Source organism: Lolium perenne, chromosome 5 (genome assembly GCF_019359855.2).
Source record: "Lolium perenne isolate Kyuss_39 chromosome 5, Kyuss_2.0, whole genome shotgun sequence".
In the NCBI taxonomy this organism is placed as follows: domain Eukaryota; kingdom Viridiplantae; phylum Streptophyta; class Magnoliopsida; order Poales; family Poaceae; genus Lolium; species Lolium perenne.
The window spans coordinates 169,462,930-169,487,340 of record NC_067248.2 but is presented as its reverse complement, the minus strand read 5'-3'; the positions used below and the strand labels follow the sequence as shown (position 1 = coordinate 169,487,340).

Genomic DNA, 24,411 nt, shown 5'->3' with positions numbered 1-24,411 from the left:
TATGTAATCCAAAATCGGGAGTGGTGTTTTGGAACATGGGTGCATATGCTCCCTATATTTTGAAATGCATCTTACACATATTTTAAATTTCAAAAAAATTAAAACAAAAAATTAATACATACATCTTCACGTGCTACACGCTCACAAAGTCGTTTCATAAAAAATCGATTTATCATGTGACGTGTGTAAAAAAGACAAAATTCAGTGCTAAGAATAATGCTTTTCACAAGATAAAGTTTCTCCTTTTTACATAGACAAGAAATTTTTTTTTTCGTGAAACTTGACGAATACACATACATAATGAAGATGTACATGTAGAATTTTTCGTCCAAATTTTTCGACATTTCGAAATATTTTTTTTTGGTAGAGGGAGCATACGCACCCGGGAGCCGAATTGAATTTCCGGGCTCTTCGGTTAAATATTACACAAAACATGATTTTTTCGATAAAGAAAATATATTAATATCACGAATATACCAATCATAAAATCTGAATCTTAGAAAACCTGAACCTAAAAGCGGGAGAGCCTGTATTGTCTTTTAGCGAGGTATACACTATACACGGGGGAAGCAAAAAGGTCATTGAACTATTGACTTGGTTGCCTGAAAACTTTGTGTAGATGAGGAAATGGTCTATAGCTTTATTGAAAGGAAAAAAAAAGAGGAATGCAATTAGCTGTTTTCGAATCTGTTTCTCCAACTTGCATTTGTCACCCACAAGTTCACCGTTCATGATCCATATCTAACACGAATGCATCACAAGCTAATTATTCTCCTCTCCTTATCACAAGCTCAAAGCAAGCAAATCCTTATCATTCAGACAGTTTCACCAGATCAACTCACAATTCACATGCAACATCAGTTTCAGATTATCTCCCTCTCTCACTTATTCAGCTACTACTGTACTGATACATGGTGTATCTATCAAGGGGTCTGCCAGTTGAAGGCAACGGGGCTCCTGACCCGGTGCTTCCTGTTCTCCCAGGAAATGTGGCCGAACTCCCATGTCCCGGCCGGCTTCACCTTTCCTTGAGCCTCGATGCTGAACTCCACGGTGTAGCTCCGCTTCTGGTTCTTCCCCTTGAACTCCAGCGTCGTCGGCGTCACGGCCACCGCCACACCCTCCGGCGCCGCGAAGGTGACGTTGTACGTCTCCGGCTTCGCCGACAACTTGGTCACCGTCCTCGTCAGAGTGCGGTTGCTCCCGTCGAACACCACCACGAACGACGGGTAGTTGAGGTTGGCCACGCCCCCGGGGATCCTCGACCTCGCGCCGCACCCGGTGCTCATCTCCGGCACGAACTGCCGCATCTGCTCCGCCGTGTAGTTAAGGGTGCACAGGAAGTCCACGTAGTCCTGCGTGCCGGCGTCGTACACCAGGCCCGGGTCAATGGCGAGCCGAGGGAGGACGAGCCCCGCACCGGCCGCCAGCGGCGTCGCGTCCATCGCGGCGACACCGTCGCCGCTGTCGACCATGTCCCTGCCGTTCTTGTCGAGCGGGCCGGCGGTCGTCATCAGCGCCGACCGCACCATGGCCGGCGTTCAGTCGCCGTGCGCTTTCTTGATCAGCGCCGCGGCGCCGGCGACATGCGGGCACGCCATGGACGTCCCGGAGAGGATGTTGAACTCAACCCTCCGTGGGTCAACCTCGGAGCTCGACGGCGACACGTCGCCCGACCAGGCCGCGAGGATGTGTTCACGCCGGCGCGACGACGTCCGGCTTCAGGATCTCCGGGGCCACCGCGCTGGGGCCCCGCGAAGAGAACCCGGCCACCATCGGCGCCCGGTTCTCTCCGGTGACCGTCTCGCAGGCGAAGGCGAAGGACGCCACCGGGTACGGCGATGACGCCATGTAGTCGTTCAGCTTCCTTTCGGCAGTTTGACTGATCATGACACCGGTGAGCGTGAAGGTCTCGGCCATGACGGCGTCCCAGAACCGGGTGTCCGGTCTCGGCTCCTGCCATCCACGTGCACACCACCAGCTTGCCCATGACCTTGTCGAGCGTCAGGTCATCCTCGTCGCAGGAGCTGTACACGAGCTGGACCATGGCGAGCCGAGGGAGGACGAGCCCCGCAGCGTCGCATCCATCACGGTGCCGCTGTCGACAATGCCCCTGCCGTTCTTGTCGAGCGGGCCGGCGGTCGTCATCAGCGCGGACCGCACCATGGCCGGCGTCCAGTCGCCGTGCACTTTCTTGATCTGCGGCGCGGTGCCGGCGACATGCGGGCACGCCATGGACGTCCCGGAAAGGATGTTGAACTCGACCCTCCGTGGGTCAACCTCGGTGCTCGACGGCGACACGTCGCCCGACCAGGCGGCGAGGATGTTGACGCCCGGCGCGACGACGTCCGGCTTCAGGATCTCCTGGGCCACCGCTCTGGGGCCCCGCGAAGAGAAGTAGAGAACCCGGCCACCATCGGCGCCCGGTTCTCGCCGGTGACCGTCTCGCAGGCGTAGGCGAAGGACGCCACCGGGTACGGCGTCGCCCTCTCGCCGGTGACCGTCTCGCAGATGATCGACAAGGCAGTTTCAGTCCCTAATATCCTAGGGTTTCTCACTCTAGGGAATGTTAGTGAATAATATCCTAGGGTTCAACTTGCAGCATTGCATTATTTGGCGTGAAAAGAATAATCCCCTATATAGAAGTTGATTGCCGCAACTATCAAACAGTTTTCTGAAAAAACAAATTAAGTGTAATTATATTAATAATAATAGCAATAAAACAATTGTAGTCTTTTATTGCTATTTGTCTCCTGTCATATTAATAATAATAGCAATAATAACAAACAGCTATCCAGCAGGCCCTCCTGTCAAAGAGGCCGGTGTCTGCTGTTTGTCTCCTGTCAAAGAGACCGAGGTAGCTGTTGCCACCGGAGAGGACGACGAACACGCCCCTGCGAACGGCACCGAATGTGGCGACGGCGAGGGGGTTGTCCTAGAATGCGCCGTCCTTGCGGCCGAGGGAGAGGGAGATGAGGTCCACGCCATCGCTGACCGCGGCGTCGATCGCCGCCACGACCGCCGAGTCGGGGCATCCTGCAACCGGAACGCACGCCTTGTACATGGCGATCGCCCTCCCGCCCGAGAAGCCGTACAGGTCGGCCGAGGGAACCTCGGCGCCGGCGGCCGTGGACGCCACTGATGGCGTGTAACTCACACGTTCGTTGGGAACCCCAAGAGGAAGGTATGATGCGCACAGCAGCAAGTTTTCCCTCAGAAAGAAACCAAGGTTTATCGAACCAGGAGGAGCCAAGAAGCACGTTGAAGGTTGATGGCGGCGGGATGTAGTGCGGCGCAACACCAGGGATTCCGGCGCCAACGTGGCTTGCCAAAAATCCTACTTCTACAATTGGTAGGTTACCGGAACCTGCACAACACAACCAAAGTACTTTGTCCCAACGAAACAGTGAGGTTGTCAATCTCACCGGCTTGCTGTAACAAAGGATTAACCGTATTGTGTGGAAGATGATTGTTTGCAGAAAACAGTAGAACAGTATTGCAGTAGATTGTATTTCAGTAAAGAGAATTGGACCGGGGTCCACAGTTCACTAGAGGTGTCTCTCCCATAAGATAAACAGCATGTTGGGTGAACAAATTACAGTTGGGCAATTGACAAATAAAGAGAGCATGACCATGCACATACATATCATGATGAGTATAGTGAGATTTAATTGGGCATTACGACAAAGTACATAGACCGCCATCCAGCTGCATCTATGCCTAAAAAGTCCACCTTCAGGTTATCATCCGAACCCCCTCCAGTATTAAGTTGCAAAGCAACAGACAATTGCATTAAGTATGGTGCGTAATGTAATCAACAACTACATCCTTAGACATAGCATCAATGTTTTATCCCTAGTGGCAACAGCACAACACAACCTTAGAACTTTCTCACATCCGTCCTGTGTCAATGCAGCATGAACCCACTATCGAGCATAAATACTCCCTCTTGGAGTTACAAGCATCTACTTGGCCAGAGCATCTACTAGTAACGGAGAGCATGCAAGATCATAAACAACACATAGATATAACTTTGATAATCAACATAACAAGTATTCTCTATTCATCGGATCCCAACAAACGCAACATATAGAATTACAGATAGATGATCTTGATCATGTTAGGCAGCTCACAAGATCCGACAATGATAGCACAATGGGGAGAAGACAACCATCTAGCTACTGCTATGGACCCATAGTCCAGGGGTAGACTACTCACACATCACACCGGAGGCGACCATGGCGGCGTAGAGTCCTCCGGGAGATGATTCCCCTCTCCGGCAGGGTGCCGGAGGCGATCTCCTGGATCCCCCGAGATGGGATCGGCGTTGGCGGCGTCTCTGGAAGGTTTTCCGTATCGTGGCTCTCGGCACTGGGGGTTTCGTCACGGAGGCTTTAAGTAGGCGGAAGGGTAAGTCAAGAGGCGGCGCGAGGGGCCCAGACCATAGGGCCGCGCGGCCGGGCAGGGGCCGCGCCGCCCTATGCTCGCTGCCTCGTGGCCCTCTTCGTCTCGTCTTCGGACTTCTGGCAGCTGCGTGGCAAAAGAGGCCCCTGGGCGTTGATTTCGTGCAATTCCGAGTATAGTTCCTTACAAGGATTGCTGACACCAAAAACAGCAGAAACAAGAATCGGCACTTCGGCATCTTGTTAATAGGTTAGTTCCAGAAAATGCACGAATATGACATAAAGTGTGCATAAAACATGTAGATAACATCAATAATGTGGCATGGAACATAAGAAATTATCGATACGTTGGAGACGTATCAGCATCCCCAAGCTTAGTTCTGCTCGTCCGAGCAGGTAATATGTTAACACATATAATTTCTGGAGTGACATGCCATCATAACCTTGATCATACTATTTGTAAAGCATATGTAGTGAATGCAGCGATCAAAACAATGTATATGACATGAGTAAACAAGTGAATCATAAAGCAAAGACTTTTCATGAATAGCACTTCAAGACAAGCATCAATAAGTCTTGCATAAGAGTTAACTCATAAAGCAATAATTCAAAGTAAAGGCATTGAAGCAATACAAAAGAAGATTAAGTTTCAGCGGTTGCTTTCAACTTGTAACATGTATATCTCATGGATATTGTCAACATAGAGTAATATAATAAGTGCAATAAGCAAGTATGTAGGAATCAATGCACAGTTCACACAAGTGTTTGCTTCTTGAGGTGGAGAGAAATAGGTGAACTGACTCAACATTGAAAGTAAAAGAATGGTCCTCCATAGAGGAAAAGCATCGATTGCTATATTTGTGCTAGAGCTTTGATTTTGAAAACATGAAACAATTTTGTCAACGGTAGTAATAAAGCATATGTATCATGTAAATTATATCTTACAAGTTGCAAGCCTCATGCATAGTGTACTAATAGTGCCCGCACCTTGTCCTAATTAGCTTGGACTACCGGATCATCACAATGCACATGTTTTGACCAAGTGTCACAAAGGGGTACCTCTATGCCGCCTGTACAAAGGTCTAAGGAGAAAGCTCGCATTGGATTTCTCGCTATTGATTATTCTTCAACTTAGACATCCATACCGGGACAACATAGACAACAGATAATGGACTCCTCTTTTATGCATAAGCATGTAACAACAATTAATAATTTTATCATTTGAGATTGAGGATATATGTCCAAAACTGAAACTTCCACCATGGATCATGGCTTTAGTTAGCGGCCCAATGTTCTTCTCTAACAATATGCATGCTTAACCATAAGGTGGTAGATCGCTCTTACTTCAGACAAGACGGACATGCATAGCAACTCACATGAAATTCAACAATGAATAGTTGATGGCGTCCCCAGTGAACATGGTTATCGCACAACAAGCAACTTATTAAGAGATAAAGTGCATAATTACATATTCAATACCACAATAGTTTTTAAGCTATTTGTCCCATGAGCTATATATTGCAAAGGTGAATGATGGAATTTTAAAGGTAGCACTCAAGCAATATACTTTGGAATGGCGGAAAATACCATGTAGTAGGTAGGTATGGTGGACACAAATGGCATAGTGGTTGGCTCAAGTATTTTGGATGCATGAGAAGTATTCCCTCTCGATACAAGGTTTAGGCTAGCAAGGCTTATTTGAAACAAACACAAGGATGAACCGGTGCAGCAAAACTCACATAAAAGACATATTGAAAACATTATAAGACTCTACACCGTCTTCCTTGTTGTTCAAACTCAATACTAGAAATTATCTAGACCTTAGAGAAACCAAATATGCAAACCAAATTTTAGCAAGCTCTATGTATTTCTTCATTAATGGGTGCAAAGTATATGATGCAAGAGCTTAAACATGAGCACAACAATTGCCAAGTATCACATTACCCAAGACATTAATAGCAATTACTACATGTATCATTTTCCAATTCCAACCATATAACAATTTAACGAAGAAGAAACTTCGCCATGAATACTATGAGTAGAAACCAAGGACATACTTGTCCATATGCTACAGCGGAGCGTGTCTCTCTCCCATAAAGTGAATGCTAGGATCCATTTTTTTCAAACAAAACAAAAAACAAAAACAAACCGACGCTCCAAGAAAAAGCACATAAGATGTGATGGAATAAAAATATAGTTTCAGGGGAGGAACCTGATAATGTTGTCGATGAAGAAGGGGATGCCTTGGGCATCCCCAAGCTTAGACGCTTGAGTCTTCTTAATATATACAGGGGTGAACCACCGGGGCATCCCCAAGCTTAGAGCTTTCACTCTCCTTGATCATGTTGCATCATACTCCTCTCTTGATCCTTGAAAACTTCCTCCACACCAAACTCGAAACAACTCATTAGAGGGTTAGTGCACAATAAAAATTAACATATTCAGAGGTGACACAATCATTCTTAACACTTCTGGACATTGCATAATGCTACTGGACATTAGTGGATCAAAGAAATTCATCCAACATAGCAAAAGAGGCAATGCGAAATAAAAGGCAGAATCTGTCAAAACAGAACAGTTCGTATTGACGAATTTTAAAATGGCACCAGACTTGCTCAAATGAAAATGCTCAAATTGAATGAAAGTTGCGTACATATCTGAGGATCATGCACGTAAATTGGCTTAATTTTCTGAGCTACCTACAGGGAGGTGGACCCAGATTCGTGACAGCAAAGAAATCTGGAACTGCGCAGTAATCCAAATCTAGTACTTACTTTTCTATCAACGGCTTAACTTGGCACAACAAAACACAAAACTAAGATAAGGAGAGGTTGCTACAGTAGTAAACAACTTCCAAGATACAAAATAAAAACAAAGTACTGTAGGTAAAAACATGGGTTGTCTCCCATAAGCGCTTTTCTTTAACGTCTTTCAGCTAGGCGCAGAAAGTGTGCATCAAGTGTTATCAAAGGATGGTGCATTCTCAGCGGGGTGTGGAGTTTTCTCAACCAGGCATAGTATATTAGATACATAAGTTTTAGCATCTCCCTTTTCATTAGTCTTAGGCGTGCTACTCTCATCAAACAAATTTTCAGGAACAAGCCAAGCATAGTTATTCTCTAGTGCATCATTCATAGCTAAGAGTTTACATGGTATTGGTGCTTTGATCTCCCCACCATAATTAACTTTATTAGTGTACTTTTGTCTATCCTTTTCCATCTTCTCAAGGGTACTGGCAAAGTTGGTATAAGAACCTAGCATATTATATTTAGTGAAAATTTTTCTAGCTTCTCTCGCTATTCCCCCAAATTCTTTAAGAAGGGTTTCTAATACAAAATCTTTCTTTTCTCCTTCTTCCATATCACTGAGTGTAAGAAACATATGTTGAATCACAGGATTAAGATTAACAAATCTAGCTTCTAATGCGTGTACTAAAGAAGCAACAGCAATTTCATAAGTGGGGGCAAGTTCTGCCAAGTGTCTATCTTCAAAATTTTCAATGGTACTAATATGATTGAAAAATTCTTCTATATTATTTCTCCCAACTATAGACCCACGTCCTACCGGTATGTCTTTTGTGGTAAAATTAAAAGGAAACATGATGAATCAAGTAAGGTAAATGCAAGTAACTAATTTTTTTGTGTTTTTAATATAGAGTGCAAGACAAAAAATAAAGCAAACTAGATAAAGTAAATGCAAGTAACTAATTTTTTTTTGTGTTTTTGATATAGCAAACAAGATAGCAAATAAAGTAAAACTAGCAACTAATTTTTTTTGTATTTTGAATTTAGTGCAGCAAACAAAGTAGTAAATAAAACTAAGCAAGACAAAAACAAAGTAAAGAGATTGAGAAGTGGAGACTCCCCTTGCAGCGTGTCTTGATCTCCCCGGCAACGACGCCAGAAAAAGAGCTTGATGGCGTGTAACTCACACGTTCGTTGGGAACCCCAAGAGGAATGTATGATGCGCACAGCAGCAAGTTTTCCCTCAGAAAGAAACCAAGGTTTATCGAACCAGGAGGAGCCAAGAAGCACGTTGAAGGTTGATGGCGGCGGGATGTAGTGCGGCGCAACACCAGGGATTCCGGCGCCAACGTGGAACCTGCACAACACAACCAAAGTACTTTGTCCCAACGAAACAGTGAGGTTGTCAATCTCACCGGCTTGCTGTAACAAAGGATTAACCGTATTGTGTGGAAGATGATTGTTTGCAGAAAACAGTAGAACAGTATTGCGGTAGATTGTATTTCAGTAAAGAGAATTGGACCGGGGTCCACAGTTCACTAGAGGTGTCTCTCCCATAAGATAAACAGCATGTTGGGTGAACAAATTACAGTTGGGCAATTGACAAATAAAGAGAGCATGACCATGCACATACATATCATGATGAGTATAGTGAGATTTAATTGGGCATTACGACAAAGTACATAGACCGCCATCCAGCTGCATCTATGCCTAAAAAGTCCACCTTCAGGTTATCATCCGAACCCCCTCCAGTATTAAGTTGCAAAGCAACAGACAATTGCATTAAGTATGGTGCGTAATGTAATCAACAACTACATCCTTAGACATAGCATCAATGTTTTATCCCTAGTGGCAACAGCACAACACAACCTTAGAACTTTCTGTCACTGTCCCAGGTGTCAATGCAGGCATGAACCCACTATCGAGCATAAATACTCCCTCTTGGAGTTACAAGCATCTACTTGGCCAGAGCATCTACTAGTAACGGAGAGCATGCAAGATCATAAACAACACATAGATATAACTTTGATAATCAACATAACAAGTATTCTCTATTCATCGAATCCCAACAAACGCAACATATAGAATTACAGATAGATGATCTTGATCATGTTAGGCAGCTCACAAGATCCGACAATGATAGCACAATGGGGAGAAGACAACCATCTAGCTATTGCTATGGACCCATAGTCCAGGGGTAGACTACTCACACATCACACCGGAGGCGACCATGGCGGCGTAGAGTCCTCCGGGAGATGATTCCCCTCTCCGGCAGGGTGCCGGAGGCGATCTCCTGGATCCCCCGAGATGGGATCGGCGTTGGCGGCGTCTCTGGAAGGTTTTCCGTATCGTGGCTCTCGGTACTGGGGGTTTCGTCACGGAGGCTTTAAGTAGGCGGAAGGGTAGGTCAAGAGGCGGCGCGAGGGGCCCAGACCATAGGGCCGCGCGGCCAGGGCAGGGGCCGCGCCGCCCTATGCTCTGGCTGCCTCGTGGCCCCTCTTCGTCTCGTCTTCGGACTTCTGGAAGCTTCGTGGCAAAATAGGCCCCTGGGCGTTGATTTCGTCCAATTCCGAGAATATTTCCTTACTAGGATTTCTGAAACCAAAAACAGCAGAAAACAAAGAATCGGCACTTCGGCATCTTGTTAATAGGTTAGTTCCAGAAAATGCACGAATATGACATAAAGTGTGCATAAAACATGTAGATAACATCAATAATGTGGCATGGAACATAAGAAATTATCGATACGTCGGAGACGTATCAGCCACGTGCGTGCCGTGCCCCATGAAGTTCCTCGGGCTGGGGTCGTTGTAGGCGGGCAGGTCCGCCATGTTGATGGTGAAGGGCTTGGCGCCGACCAGCTTGTTTGATGTAGCCCCGCTCACCGACGACGCTACACCAAGACCAACAAGTCCCCCAAGTGGACCAATGACGCGAGCCCGGGTCAAAGCGCTACACGATAAGGTGAACTCACTCCTCACTACCCTTGATCTTGATACCCCATTGGACGGACTGCTACCTCAGGCCGATATGCTTTGTGTTATCAGGTATGAACCTCGAGAGAAGGACGTCGCAGCAGACCCGAAGATGGACAAGGAAGGAGGAGGAGAAGAGTGGCCGTCGAAGGACGCCCCTCAGGGCCGGCACTGCCGGCCTCCAGGCACCGGCACTGCCGGCCTGCTCACCCCGGCACTGCCGGCCTCAAGCCCCCGGCACTGCCGGCCTGCTCACCCCGGCACTGCCGGCCACCAGACCCCGGCACTGCCGGCCCTTCCAGCTGAAGACGCGACCAGCGGCACTGCCGGCCTCGAACCAGCGGCACTGCTGCCCCACTGCATCGCTGCCAATCCTCACCGGCACTGCCGGCCCAGCCCCTGTTGACTTCATCTCAACCGTTGATTTTGCATCTATGGACCAGGATAATTTATGTAGTGCCGATTTTACCCATGTACGAATCTGGACCTATAAGTACCTCACCCCTTCCTCCAGATTAGGGTTAGACTTGTTTTGAACTCAAACCTACCTTTGAGCTTAGTCTCCCTTGGGTATCATCCCTCTGTAATCAAGGCACCTTGGTTGTTGACTTTGATCTTGTTGAGTGAGATTCTAGTACAAGTTACTCTCTCTCCCTCACCAAGCTCTTCCTCTCCAACCCCAATCTCTCTCCGGGAATTCTGCCACGTGCCTCTTCCTCGGAGATTCTATTGGCGTGGTCCATCGAGCCACGGAGGTAAGCATCGGGTGTATCGGGTTGGTGTGCGTGCGTGAGTCTCGGAGTTCCTCGTGTTCGTCGTGTTCTTCGTGTTCTTCGCGCTCTCCCACCTCTTCCCTTGGATTTCGGGGTCAAGCTGCAAGATCGGGCCACACACGGGGTCTTAGACCTCATCATATGGTATCAGCAGCTCTTGGTTACCGCAGATTTGACCCTCCACCCACCCGATTTCGTTTCTAGAAAATTTCCCAAAAAAATAGCCCCAAATTGCCTCTTGACCGATCTGTGATTTGTTTGCGTTTTGAGTGGTTTTGATCCATGGATTTCGTGCCCCTCTGGTTGATCTACGTTTTCCCCACTTTCTAGACCTCAATTCCATCGATTTCTGACGTTTTGGTCGAATTTGGGCCGCTTTTCGCGAAGAACAGCTCGAGCTGTTCGTCAGGGACCGGCACTGCCGCCCCCATCAGGCCGGCACTGCCGCCCAGGCCGGCACTGCCGCCGCATCCAGGCCGGCACTGCCGCCCAGGCCGGCAGTACCGCCCGATCCAGGCCGGCACTGCCGCCAGGGACCAGCCAAGCTAGCCCAACCACATTTCGACCGCGTCTTCACCTTTGTGTTTGCTTGTTCTGGTTTGAGTGCCTTGTGTGTAAATCTAACCCGCAGCTACGACGCAAGCGACGACACTCTCGGCACCCCGACTTGCAAACGTACTCTTGATCCTTCCACCATATTGCAAGTTGCGTGATCATCACCGGCTACGACACATCTAGGTATAACTTGCAACTCCTCGTTCCTTTTGCGATCCAACCCTCCCGAGCATTGCTTGTTTAGTGTTGCGAGACATTGCACGTGGCCCCGCATTGTGAGGTGTGTGTGTCGTGTTGAGTAAAGCATCCAAGCAAACACTCGTGTGGCAAGATAGCAAAAGCGAGGCTAACGCTAACATAGTGTGTGAAAAAGCCCCAAAAACACAAAAAGAGTGCGAGTAGCACCATACATCCATACATCCATACATACAAACGAGTGCAAGTGCCACCATATACAAAAGAGAAAAAGCTTTTAAGCAAAAGAGAGATACGAGAAGAGAGGCCACGTGTAAATCTTGGTGTCTCCTCGTTGCAACCAAAGCTTTGGCTCTCCTTGTGTTAGTGTGACACCGGGCACCACCTTGTTGGTTGGTTTTTGTGCTTTTCCGCCCATTCCTTGGTTGCACTAACCCCGTTTATCTCGTGTGTGCGTTCCACCTCTTTCGTGTTTTCGTGATCACCATTTGGACACTTAATTTTTGGACCTCACCCACTTTTAACAACATACTCGATCTTGGATTTGTCTTTTGGCTTTCCACAACACTCGCCTAACACCATATTTGCTAGCTTTTGCGTGTGGTTTTGCGTGTGTCCCCGATACACTTGATCTTGCTTTCGGCTTGGTTGATTGCCTCAGTACTATCTTACCTTGGTAAGAGTGCGAGGTAGTCTCCTTCCACTAACATACACAACATAGTTCTTGTCTTGCCATCATGGATAGGAACGGAGATACCACAAGGGATGAAGAAGTCCTCCGCAACACCGAGAGGTTGGTGACTCAACACAACCTATGGACGCATCGCCAAGAGTTCAAGGAGCAACTCGCTCTCTTCGAGACGCGCATCGATGAGCAATACGATGAAGTGGCTCACAACTTCTCCGCCGTGAACCAAGACTTGGCTCTCCTTCGTGAAGCTACGAACAACTTGAATGGCCAAATGGCGGCCAATGATGCGAACATGGAGCGGCGCATGGATAGCCTCGAGCGCGCCATCACCAACTTGGGTCGTCATCACCGACACCGCTCTACTTCGTCGTCATCAAGCTCGCCACAAGATTACTACTCTCATGGTGGCCTTTCGTCCTCAAGCTCTTCCTCAAGGCATGAAGACCATCATCGACCTCATCGCCCACAAGCTCGTCATGAAGATTCTCGCTCCAACTCTAGGCGCGGCGAAATCCATCGCCATGCTCGTCCTCATGAGCGCCCTCCACAAGACCAAGTCCTACAACAAGGTCATCACCAAGCGGATCGCCATGCCCACCATGGGCGTGACGACCAACCTCAAGACCAGGGTCCTCAAGTCCCACCTCGGCGAGATCTCTGTCGCCACCCTCGCCATGACCAACGTGGCCGAGGAGAGCCACACCATGATCAAGATGAGAGACCCAACGTTGAGCATCGTCAACAACCGCGACAAGATTTTCAACCACATCCTCACCGTGAAGCAAGTGTTCATCTTCAACGCCAACCCAATGCTATGGTTGGCCGTAGAAGACCTCCTATCCCTCCTCAAGCCGCAAGAGATGAAGGCGCCCCTCCTCGTAGAAGAAACTTGGAGGATGAAGAAAACATGTTTGGAAGACTCAAGTTCACCATGCCAAAGTTCAAGGGTGAAGAAGATGCCGAGGCCTACCTCTCATGGGCACTCAAGGTTGACAAGATATTCCGCATCCACAACTACTCCGGTGCCAAGAAGGTGGCTATGGCGTCTCTTGAGTTTGAAGATTACGCCAACACTTGGTGGGAGCAAGTCCCCACTCTTCGAGAAGAGAAGGGTGAACCTCCAATTGACACTTGGGAAGAAATGAAGAAAGAGATGCATGCTCGCTTTGTCCCCACGCACTACATGACCGACCTCTTCAACAAGCTCCAAAAGTTGAAGCAAGGCACCAAGACCGTTGAGGAGTTCTACAAGGAGATGGAGCTCACTATGATGCGAGCCAACATCCAAGAGTCCGAAGACCAAACCATTGCTCGTTTCTTCAATGGCCTCAATTACCCATCAAGAGGATCGTCGAGTTCCAACCATACTCCAACATGGTTGAGTTGGTCCACCAAGCATCCAAGGCCGAGCGCCAAGTGATTGAGGACATCAAGTACTCCAAGGCCAAGACCTATTTCTCCTCCAAGCTCGCTACATCAACTCCTCCTACTACATCAACTCCTCATGCTACAAGTGCCAAGGCCGACGTGTCATCTACAACATCCAAGAAACCGACTATCCAAAGTCGCATGAAGCAAACGGTCTCCTCCACCGCCTCCTCTAAGGCATCCACGGGACCCTCTAGTGTCACTTGCTTCAAGTGTGGCACCCAAGGTCACAAATCGTTTGAGTGCAAGAACACCAAGGTTATGATCACTATGGAGAATGGTGACATCGAGACGCTAGATGAAGATGAATATGAAGCCCTTGTGCAAGCCGCCGTGGAAAGTGAAGAAGCTTATGAGCAAGAAAGTGGAGAAGATCCTCTCTTATGTGAGCATGACCCAAGTCCCTCACTTGTGGTCACAAGGGTGCTAACAACTCAACCGCAAGCTATGGAAGACCAACGGTGCAACATATTCCAAACCCGTGCCGGAATTGGTGGCAAATCGATCAAGGTCATTATCGACGGTGGAAGTTGCCATAACCTTGCAAGCACCGAGTTGTGTGAGAAGCTCAACCTCACTCTCCGCAAGCATCCTCACCCTTACCATATCCAATGGTTGAGTGACAAGGGCAACGTCAAGATACAACAAACCGTCACCGTCACTTTCAAGATTGGACCTTATGAGGATACTATTGAGTGTGACGTGGTACCCATGACGGTGTGCCACATGTTGCTTGGCCGCCCTTGGCAATATGACAAGAAGGCTATACATGATGGACTCTCCAACACATACACCTTCAAGGTCAACGACAAGAAGTTCGAGTTGCGTCCGATGACTCCTAGCCAAATCATCGCGGATAATGCGAAGGCTTTAGCGAGGGCACAACTCCGCACCCACCATAGTGAGATGAGAGGAGAGGGAGCGACCCACAACAAAGATAGTGAGCGCCACAAGCCATATATGAGTGAGTCCAAGAGTGTCCTTCTAGCCACCAAGAGTGAGTGGAGAGAGCTCCAAGAGAACCCATCCACCATATTGCACTATGTGCTCATATGCAAGGGACCATCATCGGCGACTAACGACTTAACCAACATTCCTTCGTCTTTGTTGTCTCTTTTGAAGGAGTTTCAAGACGTCTTTCCCGACGAGCTCCCTCATGAACTACCACCACTTCGAGGCATCGAACACCGCATCGACCTCATACCCGGCGCTCCGCTTCCAAACCGTGCCGCCTACCGCACCAACCCCAAAGAGACAAAGGAGATCCAACGCCAAATTCAAGCTCTCCTCGCCAAAGGGTATGTCCGCGAAAGCCTTAGCCCTTGTACGGTTACCGTGATTCTTGTGCCTAAACCGGATGAGACGCAACGGATGTGTATGGATTGTCGCCCCATCAATGCCATTACCGTCCGTTACCGCCATCCCATTCCACGTTTAGATGACATGCTTGATGAACTTAGTGGTGCTACGATTTTCTCTAAAGTCGATTTGCGTAGTGGTTACCATCAAATCCGCATGGCCATTGGTGATGAATGGAAAACGGCATTCAAGACCAAACTCGGTCTCTATGAATGGCTCGTTATGCCTTTCGGTCTCTCCAATGCTCCATCTACTTTCATGCGCCTCATGAATCACATCTTGCGTCCTCTCATTGGCAAGAGCGTGGTTGTCTATTTCGATGATATTCTCATTTATAGCAAAAACCTCGAGGACCATGTGCAACATGTGAGAGAGGTCTTGTGCATCTTGCGTCATGAAAAGCTTTATGCTAACCTCCCCAAGTGCACCTTTGCTCAAAACAAATTGGTTTTTCTTGGCTTTGTGGTTTCCGCTAATGGTATTGAAGTTGATTCTTCCAAGGTGGAGGCCATCCACAATTGGCCTACTCCTACAAATGTTGGTCAAGTCCAAAGTTTTCATGGACTTGCCGGTTTCTACCGCCGCTTTGTGAAAGATTTTAGCACCATTGCTTGCCCTTTGAATGAGCTTACCAAGAAGAATGTTCCGTTTGTTTGGGGTAATGCCCAACAAAATGCTTTTGATGAGTTGAAGAAACGCCTTACCGAAGCCCCTCTACTTGTGCTTCCAAATTTTGCAAAAACTTTTGAGATTGAGTGTGATGCAAGTGGGCTTGGTATTGGTGGTGTTCTTATGCAAGAGGGCAAACCCGTGGCATATTATAGTGAGAAGTTAGATGGCGCACGCATCAACTATCCTATATATGACAAGGAGCTCTACGCTTTGGTTCGTGTTCTTGAAGTTTGGCAACACTATCTTTGGCCTAAGGAGTTTATCATTCATTCCGATCATGAGTCCTTGAAGTATTTGAAAAGCCAACACAACTTGAACAAACGACATGCAAAATGGGTCGAGTTCATTGAGTCCTTCCCATATGTGATCAAATACAAGAAGGGCAAGGACAATGTTGTGGCGGATGCTCTTTCCCGCAAAAACACCCTTTTGCTTACTCGTTTGGATTTTCATGTCTTGGGACTTGAAGAGATCAAAGAACCCTATCCTTCCGATTCTTTCTTTGCTCCCATATTTGAGAAGTGCTCCATTGAGCGAGGAGTGGATGATTTCTATTTGCATGATGGCTACTTGTTCAAAGCTAACAAGATTTGCATTCCCGAGTCCTCGCTTCGAAAATTGCTTTTGCAAGAGTCACATGGAGGTGGTCTTAAGGGTCACTTTGGACGTGACAAGACACTCGCGATGCTATCCACTCACTACTATTGGCCAAAGATGAAGCGAGATGTGGAGCGCCTTTGCCGCCGGTGCACAACATGCTTACAAGCTAAGTCCACTTCCAACCCTTATGGTCTTTACACTCCATTGCCTATTCCATATGCACCATGGACCGATATTAGCATGGATTTCGTTTTAGGCTTGCCTCGCACTAAGCATGGTCATGATTCTATATTCGTGGTAGTGGATAGATTCTCTAAGATGGCTCATTTCATACCTTGCCATAAGAGCGACGATGCTTCACACATTGCTTCATTGTTTTTCAGGGAAATTGTTTGCCTACATGGAGTACCGCAAAGCATTGTCTCGGATCGAGACGTCAAGTTCATGAGTTATCTTTGGAAGTCGCTCATGGCAAAGTTTGGAGTGAATCTCTTATTCTCATCATCCTCGCACCCGCAAACGGACGGCCAAACGGAAGTGGTCAATCGAAGCCTCTCCACCCTCCTACGCATCCTCGTGAAGAAGAACTTGAAGTCATGGGAGGAGTGCCTTCCTCACGCGGAGTTCGTCTACAACCGCGCCAAGCACAAGACTACGTCAAGGAGCCCCTTCATGGTCGTCTATGGCTTCGAACCTTACACGGCACTCGACATACTTCCGCTTCCCCTCCACGAGCGGATCAACATGGACTTCGACAAGCGCACCGCCGCCGTCAAGAAACTACATGAAGAAACAAGAGCGACCATACAAGAACATGTGCTTCGTCAAGCAAACCGCATCAACGCCAAGAAGGCAAGAATATTCCAAGAAGGAGACCTCGTTTGGATCCACCTCCGGAAGGAAAGGTTCCATCATGAGCGCAACTCCAAGCTCAAGCCAAGAGGAGATGGTCCCTTCAAGGTCCTCAAACGCATCAACAACAACGCTTACGTCATCGACATACCGACATCCAAGTACTTGGTGAGCAACACGTTCAACGTCTCGGACTTGTCACCCTATCATGGAGATGAGGAGGTGCAAGAGTCGAGGACGACTCTTTCCCAAGGGGGGGGGGGGAGATGATGTAGCCCCGCTCACCGACGACGCTACACCAAGACCAACAAGTCCCCCAAGTGGACCAATGACGCGAGCTCGGGTCAAAGCGCTACACGATAAGGTGAACTCACTCCTCACTACCCTTGATCTTGATACCCCATTGGACGGACTGCTACCTCAGGCCGATATGCTTTGTGTTATCAGGTATGAACCTCGAGAGAAGGACGTCGCAGCAGACCCGAAGATGGACAAGGAAGGAGGAGGAGAAGAGTGGCCGCCGAAGGACGCCCCTCAGGGCCGGCACTGCCGGCCTCCAGGCACCGGCACTGCCGGCCTCCAGGCACCGGCACTGCCGGCCTGCTCCCCCCGGCAGACCGCCGGCCTCAAGCCCCGGCATCGCCGGCCTGCTCACCCAAGATCGCCGGCCTCCAGACACCGGCACTGCCGGCCCCTCCAGCTGAAGACGCGACCAGCGGCACTGCCGGCCTCGAACCAGCGGCACTGCCGGCCCCACCGGCACTGCCGGCCAATCCTCACCGGCACTGCCGGCCCAGCCCCTGTTGACTTCATCTCAACCGTTGATTTTGCATCTATGGACCAGGATAATTTATGTAGTGCCGATTTTACCCCTGTACGAATCTGGACCTATAAGTACCTCACCCCTTCCTCCAGATTAGGGTTAGACTTGTTTTGAACTCAAACCTACCTTTGAGCTTAGTCTCCCTTGGGTATCATCCCTCTGTAATCAAGGCACCTTGGTTGTTGACTTTGATCTTGTTGAGTGAGATTCTAGTACAAGTTACTCTCTCTCCCTCACCAAGCTCTTCCTCTCCAACCCCAATCTCTCTCCGGGAATTCTGCCACGTGCCTCTTCCTCGGAGATTCTATTGGCGTGGTCCATCGAGCCACGGAGGTAAGCATCGGGTGTATCGGGTTGGTGTGCGTGCGTGAGTCTCGGAGTTCCTCGTGTTCGTCGTGTTTTTCGCACTCTCCCACCTCTTCCCTTGGATTTCGGGGTCAAGCTGCGAGATCGGGCCACACACGGGGTCTTAGACCTCATTATTGTTGTTGCACGATAAGGTGGAGTTGAACCCGTCGGCGTCCACGCCGTTTCCCCTCCATGTGGGGCGGACGGGGCCGAGGCCGGTGTCGTTGAAGCTGGCACGTTCCGGCCAGATGCCGGAGTCGATGAAGCCGATGATGATGCCGTCGCCGAACTCCGAGTCCGGCCACGCGCCGAAGTCGTCGTGGAGGCCCATGAACCAGGGCGACCTCGTGGTCTGGGTGTGGTAAACCCTGTCCTTGTACACGCGGGTCACGCCGGGGACGGCCGACATGCGCCGGGCCTCGCCGGAGCTGAGGCGGACGGCGATTCGGCGAAGCCGTGCATCACGGTGCCATAGGTGTAGAGGATGCGGCTGGAGCTTGTGGCCGCCATGGACGTGTACCAGTGATGGAGGGTGGGGAACTTGGGTGGCTTGGCCAGGTGGTTGGTTTGGACGATGTAGGTGTGGTGCGAGCTCGATGGACGATCAGGCATGGGCTCGGCAATGGATGTCTTGGGCTCTGGGAGGATGATGGCCGAGTGAGTGGACTGGACAAGGACGAGAACTAGTAGGGAGAAGATGGAGATCATGGCAGCCATTGTTGATGTGTGTGCGTGTGATTGAGCTTGTGGAGGAATGCATGAGCCTACGTGGTACGGCTTTTATAGAGCCTGGCCTTGGTTGGGCAAACTGTGACGCCAATGTACAGCACACAACATGAGATTTTCATCCTGTGTCAAGCATCTCTACAATAGTATAATCTATATAAAAAAAGACGAGCATGTGCACCATATATCGCCGAGAGAAAATATTTCATCACACATATCCTTTGGAAGTATGCAGCCATTGATATGCCTGTGTTGCCATGTTAAGCTATCATAGTGGCTCAGTTAGTGGATGCTACTCGTGGGTTTCTTTCCTGCACAATTCTCAGATAGTGGGAGCTAAATGCAGCAGCGAAACAAAACTGAAGGTGCAAGCTAATATTGATGTTGCCGGAGAACAATTTTGATTTTGGACTGCGATGAAACGTCCTTCCAAAACCAAACAAGGAATGAAACGGCCTCCACTCTCCTTTTGTCTCTTCCTAAAATCACCACTTTCTTTTTCTCCACACTTATATCCCAATTTTCAGTTAACATTCTAACTTGCTATCAGGGATGAAATCAACTGCCTCTCATACTCATAGCGTACCAGCAGGAGGTCTCAGCTCAAATTGGATGTCGAATGAGAAGCAATGGAAGGCTATCTGGAAGGTTAAGGCCCCTGGGAAGATGAAGATTCATCTGTGGCGTTTTGCTCAGGATTGCCTTCCTACGGGGATCCAGCTGCGGAAGAGACAGGTCCCAGATACAGGCCCATGTGTGTTTTGTGATCGGACAGAGGGTCTGGACCATGCTCTTTTGACGTGCCAGTTTGCTCGAGTTGTGTGGCGTGAAGTGAAACAGCGTATCCCTCTTCGGCTGGAGCGCAAGACCTTCACCACATACCGGCAGTGGCTTTTTGATTTCTTGGACAGGTCTGATGATCTCCAGGCCACCACTCTTGCTGTAACTCTATGGCACATCTGGGAGGCAAGGAATGAAGCGCGAAATTCCACTGCTAAGCCGAATCCGATTCGCACTTGTGGGAAGATTCTAGCCTATGTCGATCTCATTAAGGAGAACCTATTCAAAACAACACCAGCATCTAGGTGTGGCTCCAGAAAATCAGTTCCAAAATGGAGGCCACCGCCGCAGGGTATGATCTGTCTTAATTCGGATGCAGCGTTGTTCGACGGTGAAGGGTGCATGGGGCTGGGCATGGTGGCGCGTGATCACAAGGGTTCTCTCTTGGTAGCATGTCGCCAGCGGATCCAGGGCCTGCTCTCCCCCGAGGAAGCCGAAGCTCTAGCTCTTCAGCGTGCTGTCCAGTTGGCCCAGGAGGAAGGCAATGATAAGGTGGTATTCACCTCAGATTGCCTCTCCTTAATACAGCGTCTTAAATCTGGTGTTATGGACCGTTCAAATGCTGGTATTCTGGTTAGTGGCATCAAGGAGATGACTACTACCTTCACATCAGTTTCTTTCTCTCATGTGAGTCGTATTCTCAATGTAGCAGCGCACACTTTAGCAAAGTCCTGTGTTAGTTTTACCTCGTCTGAGGTTTTCTATTCTGTTCCGGATTGCATCTGGGCCTCTGGGGAACTATTTGTAATGATATGATTTGATCAATAAAGCTCTGTTTACTGTCAAAGAAAAAAAGCGTACCAGCAGTAGCACATGAGAGCAGACAAGGTAGTTTCAGTCCCTAAATACAGACACCAAAAGTTTCACTACAGCTCTGGTGAAATTCAGGATGAGATCAGAGTCATCCAAAACAGATACCTATGTAAAAAGACATGCCAAGATGTAAGCAAGGCACAGTGGATGTTTAGATGGATTAATTTTTTTGAATGGGTACAGATACAAGCTTTGCATTGTCTTGAGCAATGTGATTGGCCATATTTTACAGCTACAAGGTATCGGAGATGAATCTGCACAGTTATATATGACCATTAGCCAGCAGGTTTCTACTTTTGTTGTGCTACTTTTGGTTATACTGATCGCCATGCATGCTGGGTACTTCCTCCGATCTCTTTTAATTGTCTTGGATTTAGTACAACTTTATACATATAAAAGTCGAGTTAATTAAAAAAGATCAGAGAAAATATCTTGTATGTTCGTTGTCTAAAATTTAAGAGTACAAGGTAGAGGTCGGAACTGCTACAGCTTGTCTCAAGTACCTCCTAAATGCAACGTTCGGCGTCAGCAGCACGTCTGTAAATCTGTAATTTACGTCGTTCAGGCGATTGAATTGGTTTGCTTGATAGATATTGGCAGATGAAGAGCTTGCTGTACCCAGCAGCCCCGCACAATCAGCCGTGAAACACACCTGATGCTAACCTCTTTTTTTTCAGGAAACAAATTTGATTTTGGACGGCGATGAAACGGCCTTCCAACGCAAATGAGGAATGAAACGGCCTGCACTATCTTTTAGTCTCTTCTGAAATATCCAACTTTATTGTCTATATTGGTCGTACACTAATAATTGAAAAACACAATACTCTTAAGAACCACAAGAGACAATTTTGAAGATAAAAACACCTTGACAACAACAAAGCATTTGTTTTATTTGACAACGGCAGAAAGAACGAATATTAAAAAAATACTTAGACAACTCAGAAAATTGGAAACAATTAGGTTAATAGAATTTTCTAATGCTCGACAGTTTCTTTCCAGCAAACCTATAAAATTAAATAGTGAACGACAAGGTGACAGAAAAATAACTACTCTATAACTAACAACATGAAATAAATCCCAAGAGAAAAACTTAAAATTGGAAATTGGAAAATCCCAAGATGATGAATTAGAGAATAAAAAATATTGAAAAATCATGCATTTGAGATGTATGGAATTCACTAAACTTATGCGTGAAAAAAGAAGAGAATTTTCGTAATGATTTTACTAAAGTTTCAATGGATACGAGATAGCCATTGAAAGAGTCGAAATCTGAATTTGGTTTATTCAAATTTCAGAGACTAATTAAATCATTGTAATTAAAATAAACAATTACGACTGTCTTAATATTAATTAGGATTTTAGCAAATGCTTCATAGTAATTGTGAGAGTATTCTCATGATTATGCAACTATTAAGACGGTGTAGAAATACACAATATTTTAATAAAGTACGGACGATTAATGAGATGCATTGTCATGACTATGATGAAATAAATAAATGTGTAGTTGTGAATTATATTTTTAGCCCCGTACTAGCATTCAGAAACTTACTAGAATAATTGGACAAACCATGGGATGAAGTAAAACTTACTAGAATATGTTGTGAAGTGTGATTTGTGGCCGGCACAACTTTTTACGCACATAATTTTGACACATACACTACATTAATGCTATGCTACTCACTGGTAATCTAGACCTACTCGATTTTACTACTTTATATGCTCCGTTAATTTTGTGCCAATAACGAGCTTGGACCGTTCCCCTCCTATCGCTACAGTAAAAGGAGGCGATTTCTTGGGCTCTTCCTCTGCTCCCACCTCGCCGCCGGCGATCCGTGTGATTCCTCACCCTCCGGCGGCCGCTCCGGCGGCGGGAGGATGGGGAATCGCCGGATCCCGGCGTGTATATAGCGTAGGTAGCAGTAGGGTGCTAGCCGGCGGCGCTGCGGAGATGGAAGCGTGGCCGGAGTGGCTTTTGATGATGGCGGTCATCTCCTCTGGTGTTGGTGCTCCGGTGGAGGCCAACTCCGGATCCGCCGTCCCTGCATCGCCCGCGTCTCGTCGGAGGCGCTCTGCGTGCTTTCCCCGCGCCGGAGGCCAAGTAGTGATGGCTCCGGTTTTCGAAGATCTGGAAGCTTCGTTTGCAGGTATCCAAGCTGCCGTCGCCGGTCGCTTTGCATGGTGGAGGTGCTCGCACCGAGGAGCGTTCGACTCCCTGGCCGTTCGGGGGTCCTCCCAGTCCAAGGTTTGGAGGATGAGCGGCAGGTTTCGCCGGCGTGGCGTCGTGCTCGGCGGAGACGACGACAGGGTCCAGGAGGGCTTATCTGTATTTTTCTTTTTTCCTGGTCTTTTCTGTAAGAAACTTGGATAATGCAATCAGGTCCTTCCTTCGCAAAAAAAAAATATGCTCCGTTAATTTATAACCACTTCCCTATTTTACAATCAAATTGTCACGGGTGCGGCGTGCGCCGTGCCTATGCCTCCTAGCATCATGTATGACTAGCCTAAACTCCTACACGGGCACTTTGAACATCTCATCTCAATAACCCATTTTTTGATCCTTTACATTTAAGATCGTTGGATTGGTCTGGCGATACTAGCATGGTTGCCTTCCTAGATCGAGATCCCCATCATATGTGGTTGTCTACTATGTCGACAATTCATTGAAATCTGATCCTCTACTCTCCAGGTACTTTTTTTCGCCAGAAAGATTTGGATCTTTTACAGAAGTTCACAAGATGTACAAAACACCCCAAACATAAATTAAATTACATCAAGGTCTTTGGACCACCTAACAACCACCACCGTGAGCCATCGACACACTTTTATCGCTGCTCTCCTACCAAAGCCAACCTGATATTGTTGATGATAGTTGGGAAGTATTCGTGCACGTGCTCCTAAGGACCAGCGCCCCAGAACTGAAGGCGTCCCTTGAGTTGATCCGAATCTCCTAACACCAAACATATAGCACACGCAGACTGAATGAGATCCACCACTCCATGGAAGCATCGACCAGAATATGTCCCGCCCTCCTCGACACCACCGACGAGATCGCTGCCGACGGGGTGGATGAGGAGGCGGTAATACTTTATTATTATTTTCTCGAACGGTGTCACAATAGCAACCATAACATCACTGCCGGTTGATCAAACTCTAATTGTAGGGACCTTGATACAGCGCCGAGCTCAGGTCCGAGGTCCCCACCCCCTCCCGCCGCCGGAGCGGTAAGCAGAGGAGTCGAGGATCCATCAATTTCATGTTGGAGACAGAGGAAACGAAGCAGTTGGCGGCGCTCACCTAGCCACCTCCTCTTTCTTTCTAGCGGTGGGAGGACAAACGTTTCAGTAACAACAAATTTGGCAAGAATTCCAAGACTTATGATTTTGATTTTATTTTCCTCTATATTCATGGTTTTAATAATTATCAATGATGTTCTCTTTATTAAATTAGTCAAACTGGATTCCCCAAAAAAATCAATTTCAAGTGGGTTTAACAACATGACTCTGCAGTTACATTACAGTGGAATGCAGCCAGTAATTTTTTTACAGTACATACAATCTTCTCTACATTGTTCATTGGAAAATGATCATTATCCGTCGGAGGATCGCGCGGTTGCA

The 24,411-nt window shown here is 47.8% G+C and overlaps 1 pseudogene; it reads right to left on the bottom strand.

Annotated features, from left to right (window-relative positions):
* Positions 1-779: 779 nt before the first annotated feature.
* On the bottom strand, positions 780-19,135 carry LOC127303744 (subtilisin-like protease SBT1.8; annotated as a pseudogene).
* Between the last annotated feature and the right edge of the window lie 5,276 nt (positions 19,136-24,411).